This window comes from Aristolochia californica, unplaced genomic scaffold, assembly GCF_029961685.1.
Source record: "Aristolochia californica isolate CCGP_79_NKW_82.1479 unplaced genomic scaffold, dmAriCali1.0.hap1 SCAF_1, whole genome shotgun sequence".
In the NCBI taxonomy this organism is placed as follows: Eukaryota; Viridiplantae; Streptophyta; class Magnoliopsida; order Piperales; family Aristolochiaceae; genus Aristolochia; species Aristolochia californica.
Window position 1 is genome coordinate 54881570 of NW_027181770.1, and position 13360 is coordinate 54894929.

The 13360-nt window shown below is 44.0% G+C and overlaps 1 protein-coding gene across 2 annotated transcripts in view; it reads left to right on the top strand.

Moving 5' to 3' along the window:
* LOC137951483 (uncharacterized) overlaps positions 1-13360 on the top strand; it is a 60576-nt gene that overhangs the window by 21075 nt on the left and 26141 nt on the right. The window lies entirely within an intron of this gene.

Consider the following 13360-nt stretch of genomic DNA (forward strand, 5'->3'; position numbering starts at 1 on the left):
CTTTTATAAAGGAATACGACCTGAATCCTACTAAAAATAAGCTTTCCCAAAGTTCTAATTACACCTAAATTATAACTTGTTAAACTAAGCATAAAGAGACAAAACATAACTAGGAGACATCTTCCTTTATTCTAGTTGTTTCCTTTGTACTTGCTTCTCTTGTGAGACTTTTCTTGCATGAGATTCACCTTGGACTCAATGAAACTTGTGAGATATGCTTTGCATGAAACTCATCTTAGACTCTTTGATGTGGTTTCTTCAATACTCCCCCTTAAGCTGGACTTTGTAACTGTAGTTTGCGAACAATCTTGGTCATGAAACTTGTGTGGCTGAAAAAGAAAAATTGTGGTTGTCTTGATTCATCTTGTTCTTGTGCACATCTTGCTTGTAATCTTCATCTTGTTCTTTCTTTCACTTGGATATTCTGGTCACATAAAATTTGATTATTATAACAAGTGGAATTCTTAATTGTCGGTTACCGCTTTCTTGTACTTCTTTTATTTCTTCCCCTTTAAGCTGGGGATTTTTTCGTTCTTTGGCAAGAGATCCAGCTTGTAAAAAATAGTGGTGAGAAAAAAAAAAACCCTAGCCCAATGACAAAACTCCAACTACAGTTTGAAATGGTAGCTCAAATTTAAAGGTTGTCTACCACCACTTCCCTCCCAGCGGATGGCATCCCCCCCAGGCAGCTTTATAGCTGGCACGGGACCTATTCTCGTTGACCCCCTGGCTTTCTCTCCCACTTATCAGACACATCACTCACCCCAGTCCCCCCAAAAAAATACCCTTGGCCCAGATTTGGATGCCATCCATCCCTTCGTCTTAATTCCCCCCCCCCCCCCCCCCCCCCCCCCGCATTGAAACCCCCACACTCCACAAACTTCCCCCCAGATAATGGAATCCCTCCCTCGTTCACCCTCCGAAAATTACCTCTACAACGCAGAGTCCGGAACTAGTGAGTGTGCTCCCCGTGCCCACGGGAAAAAACAATTCTCCCCCTTCCGTTGTCACCTATCAACGCCGAGCTAGAGGTTAGCAGAGTTAGCTTCTACAGGGAGGACCCAGTGCCACCACTCAATACCCCTGCAACCCAGAGACGGGAGATTTCATCATTCCAGAACCGGGTGAATGAGCTCAAAAGTTAGTGGCAACTCTCTAGTCAGAACAACACAAATACAACCTAGAAACCTGGGCCCAGATAGTGGAACTTGCCAAGGTGATGGGCATCGTCTTCATGGAGCCTCTCACCGGAGATAACCACCCATCTGAAAAGTCAAAGAAGATGAATAATGATCAATGATTATTCTCTTCTGAAATGTTCGTGGAATTGGGTCCTTGCGTCTCCACGCCTCCATTCAAGACCTCCTTGCCTCTCTACCAAGGCAAATGTTGTTGTTCTCGAAAAAACCAAGGCGACTTCTCTTTCCCTTGTATACATCCGCGAGTTGTGGCACCTAAAGGAGCCCGACTGGGCTTCAGTGGATGCAGTGGGATTGGTTGGCGGTATCCTACCGATGTGGGACACCAGTACTATTGAAGTGCTTGATCGTTGCTGTGGCTCTTACTCCCTTGGCATCAAGCTACGAGACAAATGTTCGGGGAACATTTGGTGCCTAGTTGGTGTCTATGGCCCTACCAGACACCATGAGTGCCACCTCTGTTGGGAGGATCTATTGAGGACTTGTCAGATGTGGCCTATTCCTTTGATGCTTGTGGGCGACTTCAATGTTACTTGCTTCTGCCATGAGAAATCCCTACCATCCTGGAGAATCACAACCTCCATGAGGCTATTTGCTGACTTTATTGGCAACCGAGACTTGGGATGAGATTACCCTATCTAGGAAGACCTTCACTTGGTCAAATGGCACGCAACCCCTTGTCCTCTCAAAGCTGGACCGATTCTTAGCCAACAATGATTGGCTTCAGCTCTACAACAATGTCTTTGGCAAAGTGCTCAATCGAGTCGTCTCTGATCATTGGCTGATTATGGTTGATACCCATTTTGGCAGTTGCCCCCCCTCTTCCCTCTTTTCAGATTCAACAATAATTGGATGGCGGACCCCTCTTTTGATCTATCTCTCCAATCCTTTTGGAGAATATGACCGTTGCTGGCCTGAGCGGGTGGACCTTTCCAATCAAACTCAAGATGTTGAAGCCGTTGCTACGGTTCTGGGCCTCCAAAAAGAAGCCTCTTCCTCGGATGTGAGAGACAATGCCCTTGCTCAGATAGCCGCTCTTGATTCTGAGGAGGAATCTAGAGGTCTCTCTTCTCCGGATGTCTCTTAGAGGTATGCCCTTCAAGGGCAATTGCAGTCCTTCCCCCACATCGAGTTAGTGCATTGAAAGCAACATGCAAGATTCAAATGGCTCTCCGATGGGGATGCTAATACTAAATTCTTCCATGCAGTCGCCTCTGCACAACGAAGGGCCAACCGCATCGCCATGCTCAGCGTCAATAGTGAGACCACCTCGGACCGAACCCTTATTTCTGACTCACTGGTGAATTTTTTTTGCAGATTCATACTCTGATCACCAGCCAGTTCGCCCCTTCTTCCAAGGGGTTAACCTCCAGGTTATTCTATCAGCTGCAACTAGCCTCATCGAGCTCCTCTTCTCTAGTCGGGAAATTGAAATTGCGGCCCTTGGTCTTCCACTGGATCGCGCTCCGGGCCCGGATGCATTCAACAGGGAATTTTCTCGCCGTTGCTAGCCTTTCATAAAAAATGACATCTTCGGCATGGCCCGCTCCTTTCATCAGCATGACATCAAATATAGGAGTATTGGAGCCTCTTTCATTGCCCTCATCCCTAAAAAAGATGGGGCAGAGCTCCCATTCGACTTCCGGCTGATCAGTCTCACCACCAGTGCATATAAGGTGATTGCGCGCCTCCTTGCTAGTCGACTCAGGGCAGTCCTTCCTATTGCCATTCATCATGGCCAAAGTGCTTTTATTAAGGGAAGAAACATTCTTGATTCGACCATATCATGTCATGAACTTAGTCATCATTTCATGGTCCGCAAGCTCCCTAGATTCATCCTCAAGCTTGACTTCAAAAAGGCATTTGATAGAGTTAAGTGGGAGTTTTTGGACACCCTCCTGGGAAGATGGGATTCGGGGAAAAATGATGCTTTTGGATCCAAAACTACATCTCCTCTGTAAGCTACTCCGTCCTTCTCAACGGGACAATTTGTGGGTATTTTAAGGGAACCATGGGAATCGGACAAGGAGACCCCCTCTCCCCCTTGCTCTTTAACGTGGTAGCAGAATATCTATCCTCCTTGATCTACTTGGCCAAGAACATGGGATGGTTCCTCACCACGACAAATTGTATTGCATTTGATATTCTGATTCTCCTGTTTGTGGATGATACTATTTGCTTCGGGGTTGGTACTATGGATCAGATCAGAAAACTGCGTATTGTTATGGGATTATTTGAATTGGCTTCCGGTCAGAACATAAACTGGGAAAAAACCACTCTTCTTGGCTACCACATTGATCCAGTTGGGCTTCGAGATATGGAGGACTACTTGGGATGATCTGTGGGAAATATGCCAACTACATATCTTGGGCTCCCACTTTTTGATTCTTGGCCTTCGGCATCACTATGGTCCCCCCTCATTGAGAAATTTGAAAAAAGGTTAGCCACTTGGAGGGGTAAACTCTTATCTACAGCGGGGTGTCTCACTCTCCTCAAGTCTAGTCTGGTTGGGTTGCCAAATTATCTGTTATCATTCATGCACTGTCCGACCTCCGTTTGCTCCAAAATCGATGCCATCTGTCGGTGATTTCTTTGGAGAGGTTCAGAAGACACCTTCAGATACTATTTGGTTAGTTGGAAGGATATTTACATGCCTCATAATAGGGGTGGATTGGGCATTCGGCCTACAAGAGAAATGAACAAAGCTCTTATGCTCAAGTGGATTTGGAACTTCAACAACAAGCATAACAGTTTATGGAGGAATATGGTGAAATTCTACCTTCAGTTTTTGGGTGCTTGGTGGAGAGAGGGTGGCACAACTCGCCTGCTTTCCCTGATATGGAAATCAATTTTCAAGCTCCTTCTAGTATTCAGAGATGCTACCTTGTTTCACACGGGCAATGGAAGGCCCCTTCTCTTCTGGTCGGATGAATGGTGTGGCCCTCGATCCCTCTCGGATGTCTTCCTGCGGCTGCATAGGGTGGCTAGCGACCTCTCTTGATTTGTGGTTGATTCATGGAGTGATCAGTCGTGGAGTTTCTCGTTCCTCTGGGGACTAAATGGTGAAGAATTGTTGGCTTTTTGCTCTCTCCTTACCAGACTCAGCAGTACTATTATCTAGGAGCATTTAGTTGATAAGCTGATTTGGAAGCCCAACAATAACGGCCGATTCACTGCTATTTCTACTTACTCCCATATCAGAAAGCAAGACTACAATATTCATGAGCACAAGGCGAATCTGGCTTGGAAACTATCAGCGGCAAGCAAAATCAAAATTTTCGTGTGGTTGGCCATCAGAGAATAAATTCTTACTTCGGATAACCTTCATAGAAGAGGCTTCACCGCCCCTAATCTTTCTTGTCTCCATTGGTCAGTGCGATGAGACTGTCCAACATGTCCTCTTATAATGCGGATTTTCGTGGCAAGCCTGGATGAAGATTTTTCAGAAGATTGGGCTCCAAGTGGGGCTACATCAGGACCTCTTTGGCACCTTTGAGATGGTTCAAGGGATTCACCTTCTTCTGTTGCACAAGTTAATACTTTCGGCCTGTCTTGCACATGTTCCATGGTGCATTTCGCTCGAGCGGAACAACCGGAGATTCAATTCCAAAGCTTGTACCCCGGACAACACGACTTCTCATGCTGTGGGCCTCATCTCAAGCTGGCTTCATACAAGGAAGGAATTTGCTACTCTCTCGGGTGTTTGCCTTTTGGAAAATTGGAGTTTGATTGCCCATATGTCTGGCTCGTGCAGAACTCCGAGTTTGGTCATCTGGGATCCTCCCTCTTGCGACTGCATTCAGCTGAATTTTGATGGTATTGGTTGTCCTAGGCCGGCTGGAGTAGGTGGTGCATTCAGAGGTCACAATAGTGACCCTATTCTTTCTTATGCTGGTCTGGTGGGCATTGCCAATTCTAATACTGTTGAAGTTAGTGCTCTATTGATTGACCTCCAAATCTTCAAGGATCGTCTCCATGGCAAGTTAATCATTGTAGGCGACTCGAAGACTGTTATTAGTTGGTGTTCCAAAGACAATTCCCCCCCTTGGTGCCATTGGTCCATCACAGATAGTATTGCTGACATTGTATCTTCTATTGATTGTAATTGGAATCTTATTCCTAGATCAACCAACTCTTTAGCTGATAAATTAGCAAAATTCGAAACTTCCCAGCAATCTCTCATTGTTTGGGAAGGTGTTCCTCCTTTGTAAATTGCTCTTTTGAGTTTTTGTCTTAATAAAAATCAGCATCATTTAAAAATAAAAATAAAAATTTATAGGTTGTCTGACCCATTTTATGGCAATGAAAAGAGGCTACTCACTATTTAAGGGTAGCTCTAAAATACTATTTGGGTAAAAAGAATAAAAGAATTGAATTAAGTTGGATGTCAGGTGCACTCTTGATATTTACAAGTAGTGGGTCTATAGGTATTGCTTTGAAGTGATTGTTAAAAACACAAATGGAAGAAAATACTTTGAGGAATTGAGAGTGTGAATAAAAAGATAGTAGCTCTCATACTTCAAACGAAAAGTGGTGCACAACGCAGCTCTTCATACTTCCAAATAAAATGAAGGCGCTTTTAGACCAATTGATGGATAAAAGTGACCTGGTTTGATTCAAAAGGGACATAAAAAATATATCTTCTATGAACATATTTGATTGAAGAACTTAAAAAAAGCTCTTATAAAGAAAGTTTTGAGATGAAACATAATAATAGAAACTTTCTAAAAACAAATTTCTCATATAAGACGATAACTTTTTAACATAACTTGACCAATTTGGAAAGAACATATTCAATAAAGTAATTCTGAAATAAGAGAGATTTAACACTAATATTTGAAATTTAGAATGAAGAAATAAGACTATGTAATTCAAAAATTTCAGATTTTGTCAAAAAGGAAACTAAACGCATGCTATTACAACAAGCGGAAAAGAGATGTAGGATGAAACTTGACTAGAACTTTTTTTCTTTTTCTTTGAATTCAAACTCTAAAATACCTATCTTTAACAAAAAAATGGAATTGGAAAATTTCTCAAAAAATGTGGAGTCCAAAAAAAGAGGAATGTGTGCTAAAAATCGGATTTTCACAAGCAATATATTTCTAGCCTGACCTTTGATTCTACCAATGCTTATATCTTTCTCTAGTAAAATTGGATTGAGAAACAGTTTGTTAGGTTAGAAAATAGACTTACAAAGCTTTTTTTCAGATATAATTCCCTATTATATATCTTAATCATGTTAACACAAAAAGTCTTGCAAATTGAGTTTTTTTTTTTTTTTTTTTTGATGTAGTGTTGACTATATTAAAGAGCTACAAAGAGCTGAATTACATATTAGGGGGACCATCCCAAACAATGAGAGATTGCAGAGAGGTCCCAAACTTAGCTAATTTGTCGGCCGAGAGGTTGTCTGATCTAGGTACATGATGCCAAGTACAAAAACTGGTAGATACAATGTTTGAGATAGAGGATAGGGTAGGTCCATGAAGCCAGGCCTTGAAAACTTTAACACCATGATGAAGAGCAGTCACCTCGGCGGTGTTAGATTTTGCCATACCAATCCGTAATCACTTGGAGGAGGAATCCGTTCAGCCATGGTAGAATGTTTTTGGGGACCCGACATATGAGCTAGAAGACGCTAGTTCCATCGAAGGGAAATTCCTGCCTAGGGGGAAATTCTTTCTTGGTGTGTGCATCCAACTAGAAAAAAAGACTCACAGTGGAAGAGATGGTGCTTTTGGGATTGCCGAACTTGAAGTTGAAACAATAGTTGTTGCACTCTAGCCAAAGAATGTGAGCTAGACAAGTTGATAGAAGCAATTTGCCAATTTTAGGCAAACGAGTCCCTAACACCATCTGAATGGTGCCAAAGAGATCCCGTGGAGGCCCAATTGGATGCTAATTTTCTGAAAAATGGCCATCCAAACACCCCAAAAGTACTGCAGTGGAGGAGAAGATGCTGAATTGACTCCGCAAGTATCACAGAGAGGGCAAGTACTATCGGGAGTGGTAAATCCACGCTTGGGAAGGTTACCAATAGTAAGGATTTGTTCGTGAATGGCAGTCCATAAGAAGAACATAATTTTGTTTGGGACTAAGAGTTTTCATGCTACATAGGCGTTGTGCTTCGGATAGTTGGAATCCCCTCCGCTAATGTGGCAATAAGCGGAGGCAACCGAAAAATAGGCTTCCAAATCAACTACTCATGGATTTGATCATGGAAGATAATGGTTGTTGAGGCTGCATAAGAGCGAGCATAGGGCATAGGCTTCCTCGTTATTCAAACCCCGACGGAAGTGAAGATTCCAAGATTGATTGCTCCTCGCTTCAGCCATTGAGCAGGTTAACCACGAGGAGACCCTAGAGAGCCCAGAAAACTCCTCAATGAGAGGACGGGGACCGCACTACTCATCATTCCAGAAAAGGAGAGTCCTCCCATTCCCGGCATAGAAGGACATCGCGGCTTTGAAGGCAGAGAGCAATTTATATATAGATTTCCAGATCGGGGATAGACGGTGGAGAGCGCGTCCCTCCCTCCACCAATGGCTAGGATGCTGAAGCATAAAACCCACCATGTTCCTCCACAAGCCGCAATGTTTTGTATTGAAATTCCATATCAATTTGAGGAGGGCACAATTCATCTCTTTTGTGGGGTGAATACCCAGCCCACCTTAGAGCCGAGACAGACAAACCTCTTTCCAACTGATGAGATGATATCTGAAGGTGTCCTCAAAACCTCTCCAGAGAAAGCGACACCTGATGGCATCAATCTTAGAGTATATAGAGGCCGAATAGCGCATGAAGGATACGAGGTAGTTGGGTAGGCGAGCCAAGCAGGATTTCAGTAAGGTAAGTCTGCCTGCAGTGGATAGGAGCTTACCCCGCCAAGTCTAGTTTCTTCTCAAACTTTTCAATGAGAGGGGACCATAAGGCAACATTGGGGCGAGTATCAAATAAAGGAAGACCCATATATGTGGACAGAGTGTTGTCCAAAGAGCAACCTAGAAGCTCAGCCATGTCGTGGAGGACTGCATTATCAATATAGTATTTGACAAGAGTGGTTTTCCTCCAGTTTATGATTTACCCCGATGCTAGCTCGAAGAGGCGGAGAACGGCCTAAAATTTCCGGATTTGGTCCATAGTGCCCACCCCAAAACATATGGTGTCATCTGCAAATTGAAGAATTAGGATGTCAAAGGCAACATGCTCAACAATAGGGAGGAGCCATCCAATCTCTTTGGCCGAGTAGATCGTGGAGGAAAGATATTCTACCACCAAGATTAAGAGCAAGGGGGATAAAGGGTCGCCCTGCCTGATGCCTCGGGTTCCCTTAAAGTAGCCGCAAACGGTCCCATTGGGGAGATAAGAGTAGCTGGCAGAGGATATACAACTTTGAATCCAGAATCACCATTTTTGCTCGAAACCCATTTTGTCCAATAGAGAGTCCAACATCTGTCAATTAACCCGGTCGAATGCTTTTTCAAAGTCTAGCTTGAGGATGAACTGAGGGAGCTTCAAGGCTTTGAAATAGTGGAGAAGCTTGTGGCTAGCCATTGCAGAATCCAAAATGTTTCTTCCTTTGTTAAAAGCACTTTGACCCTGATGTATGACAATAAGTAGAATTGTCTAGAGACGGTTGGTGAGAAGACGAGCCAGACTCTTGTAAGTGCTGGTAGTGAGACTTATGGGCCGAAAGTCTGCAAGGTGTTCCATCATAGTTCTTTTGGGCACTAGGGCAATGAACGAAGCCCTATGCTTTTGAATGTGATGCCCCAATGGTAGATCGCATGGACCATGTTGGCTAGCATCGATGATAAAATTTGCCATTGTATCTGTCAGGACTCGGATCATGATCAAAGGGAAGGCCCAAGGCAGCTTTCTCGATTTCTCGGGAAGAGAAAGGTAGCTCAATAAGACCAACAGCCGCAACTGGAATTGAAGAGAGGTTGACGCATTGGAAGACAGAGCGGAACGAATGGCTTTCAGTGTAGAGACTTACAAAGACACTCTCCAAAGCGTTAGTAATGAGAGGCCTTTTCGAAGTTACTTCGCCATTGATGCAGAGCGAGGTTATTCGGTTGGCCCACCGCCTAGCGGTTGCAACAACATGGAAAAAATTTGTGTTTGCGTCACCCTCTGAGAGCCTTTTGAAGCGGGCACGTTGTATCCAACGAACCAGCTCATTTTGGGCAAAGGATGGCAATTGATCTTGAAGAGAATAGCGTTCCGCAATTTCAGTGGGGGATAGACACCTGGTTTCTTCTTCAGCATTAAGGGAAGTCATTATGGATAAGATAGAGGTCTTCTTCGCCAAGAGAGAAGATCGACACCCCAAGGACCATACTCTTAAGAGGGGCTTGAGAAGCTTGTGTTTAACTGGGAGGGACCATCCCCTTGGGCCGACATCCACAATCTTCTGCCAATTATTTTGGAAGGATGGGTCAAAAGTATTGTCATTGAGCCAGACATTGTCGAATCTAAAGGGAGGGGGTCCCCAATTTCCGAAGTCAATATCAATCATTATCGGCCAATGGTCTGACATCGCGCGCTCAAGAACCTTACCCATTGTATTGCTCTATAGCCACAACCAATCCTCATTGGTGAGGAATCAATCGAGTTTTGATAGGATGGGGGGACTGACGGTTATTGAACCAAGTGAAGGCTTTCTCGGACAGGGTAATTTCATCAAGATCCCAACAACCAATGAAGTCAGCAACGTGCCTCATAGAAGTTGTAATTCTTCGGGCTGAAGGGGATTTCTCATGGCAGAACCGAGTCACATTAAAATCACCGGCGAGCAGCAGGAGGAGAGGCCAACGCTGACAGGCGGATATGAGGTCATCCCAAAAGAGGTGCCTCTTGCAGTGCTGGGTGGGGCTGTAAGCACCCACCAAGCTCCAAATACTGCTAGAACACTTGTCACACAATTTGATGCTGATGGAGAAGCAACCTAGATAACTATCAAGGACCTCAATAGGGGTCCCAGATAAGGAGGATGCCTCCCGCAGTGCCATTAGCGTTGACAATATGCCAGCCGTGGTTTTCGTGGGCCAGATGTCGCTCACGAAGGCAAGGTGGTGGGAGGCGACTTTAGTTTCTTGAAGAACTGCAATACTTTACTTAGTAGAGGAGAGTAGGCTCTTGATTGAAGCATGGCGCCAAGTCGAGCCAATTCCGCGTATGTTCAATGAGACCATGATCATTGATCATTCCTTTTTTTGTTCTAAACTTCAGAGGGATGATTAATTCCAGGAGAGGCCCCGAGTAAACAACACTCATCAACTTGGCTAATTCCATCATTTGCTCCCAAGTTTTAGGGTCGAATTTATGCTTAGAGGCGCTGTAGTCCGAAAAGCAAATTGAGGCTCTCTTGCTGCTCGAAACTTTTCTGTTGCCTGACTTCTACTGTTTGAGATGTTCTTTTCTCTTTGTAGAAAATTTTGATTGCAAAAATTCTTTTTCATGTTGAAAACTAGACTTAAAGATCTTTCCTATAATATTATAATTTATAATATGAAAATTGTGGTAAGATAGTACAAAATCCAACAAAAAAAATAAGAACTGCGGAAAAAAAAACTAAGGAAAGATGAAAAACTCATTTTTTTCTTTTTCGTCTTCTTCTTCTTCTTCTTCCTCCCTTGCTTCTCCATCTTCTTCCTTTTCCATGTCAAATTCTTGTCCACTTTGATACCATGTTAAGTTTCAAGGAGTAAGCATGGATGAGAGTGAGAAGAAGAGAAAACGTGGAAAGGAGCGGTGAGAAAAGAGAGAACCAAGAAAGCACGTGTTATGCACGCAATGACATTATTATTTTAATTTTTTTTCTTTAATTTCAGTTTTAGGCCATAAAGGTATTTTTGTAATATTTTATCTTAAGCCCTGTAAGGGTGAACCCTATTTAAGGGGTAAGAATAATGAGAAAGAGAAGGATTGATTTTAGGTTAAACAGGCTTGGAGCTCTCATTGACGAGTTTTAGGGTTTTCAAGTTTCCCTTTGGCTTGATCTTCGTCTTCGTCTTCCTCCTCCCTACGAATCCATGTGTCAGATCTGGGACCATAACAATTGGTATCAGAGCGGGAACACAATGAGCCATTCGTTAGAAGAATGGATTGCCTTGTGCAATGAATTATCCCAAGAAGAATGGATGGCCATGCATAGAGAATTGCGTAGAGAAGTGGCAGAAGAGCGTGCACGGGGTATTCGCAATGAAGCGGAAATAATACGTGAATGGCGTGCAACTTCCATTAAAAAAATTTGTGCAAGGAAGCAAGTGGCTGCTACAGAAAAGGTCATACGACCTCAAATCTTCGAGCATGACATATGCATAGTAGAGGTAGCAGAAGCTGTCTCGGACGGGCAGAAAGGCCAAGGGCCAGGAAATTTCAATATGTCTGAGCAGGGAACTCTAGCGACGGGCCAAACAAAATTGCTTTCCGGATCATGGAAATCAGGCGAGAGGGACCCTACACATCAGGAATCGAAGTCGACATCAAATCCGAAATCGGCCTCAAAACTTCCAAAATGAGACGGCTGGATCTTAGATTTTGGGAAATTGGAAGGGTATTCTGCCAAAACCTCGTCAGTAGTGGCTGATGTGGGTAAAACCCCCTCCTCACGACCAACAGAATGTCTCCCAGAACAGGAGAAGGTAATATGTCCGGCGATTCTTCCGCCAAGGATGTGTTTTCGAGAGCCCTCTGTCTCGAAAAATCCCCAAGCGGCGAAGCCCAAAAGGACTGCTCTTCGCCAACGGACACTGAGGAGGTTCCGTCGGCACTGTCGGAAACAAATCTGGTGGGATTTGACTTCCGGCCACCACCTATCACTCTCAATCCAGCTCTCGGCAGTCCAGTGGGGAACCCACTTCAAAGTATTTTGGGGTAAGCTTCTGAAACGCCATCGAATTTTATGTCTAAACTATTTTTCCATGGGGGTGAAGGGGCTCCAAGGGGTTGAGCGATGCTGCTTGAATTTTTTGCCTGGAGGCTCTCTGTTCCATGAAGCAGAGAAGCAGTACCCAATTGATGGTATTCGGGCTTGTGTGTATGAATTCTGAGATGGATTTTGTTTGGGAATTCCAGGAAGGTTAAAGAAATTTTTTCGGGTGATTTGTTTATCTGTTGATGCGCACAGTACCAGTGCATCTGTTCGTTGCACAATTGACAATGTGGGGCTGTTTAATTTTTCTATTGACGAGACCACCAGCAGAGTGCATGTCCCGTATCTGTCTGTGCTTAATGGGATGCTCCGGCAGGATAAGCATGTTAAATTTGAGAAGGCAGCAGATGCTGCGCTAGCTGTTGAGGAGTTTAATTTTTTGGGTCCCATTTCTGTAGTCATGAGAGAAGGAGATGGGACTTCCAGATATTTTGGCTTTGTTAACATTGAGAATGCAGAAGTATGCATTAGTGCTGTATCTAATGATAAGAATGCATGCGTGGTGAATGAATACAGCAACAGTGTGGCTGTTTCGGGTCATTTTTCCAGCAGTAACAGTCCATTTAAAAAAGTTGTGTTAATTTTTTTGGATGAATTGTATGATGTTCGACCATTGTCTGTCATAATTCTTCAACCTGGTGTGCCTTTTGGTGATGAAGATTTGAAGAAACTATTTGGCGAGTATGGAAAAACTACAAGTGCTGTAGTAATGAGAAAAGGAGAGCCACTTCCAATTTTTCAAATTGCTGCTGTGGTGGCAATGCAGCAATGGGTTCAACTGAACAAAATTAAACCGGTTAGAAGTGACGCAGATGAGCAACACTTGGAATATGTAGAAGAAAATGGAAATGAATCACAGGGTGCATCTATAGCTGATGAGAATCAGGGACTTGCTGCAGTGATTACTGCTGTCCAGCTTTGTGAACGCAAGTTGGAAACAAGAAAACTGATAGGTCCATATTTAGGCCAGCAGTAAGGCAGTGTTTATGGGCAGAGAGGAAGTTCCACTCCATTGAGTTCTTTAAACCCAGAAAAGGCTCTCTTAACCCAGTTGAGTGCTGTGGCAGTCCAGCATACACTGCTGCCAGCCAGCCAAGCAAACAAGGCTGCTGTGGCAGTCCAGCATACACTGCTGCCAGCCAGCCAAGCAAACAAGGCTGCTGTGGCAGTCCAGCATACACTGCTGCCAGCCAGCCAAGCACACCAGGCTGCTGTGGCAGTC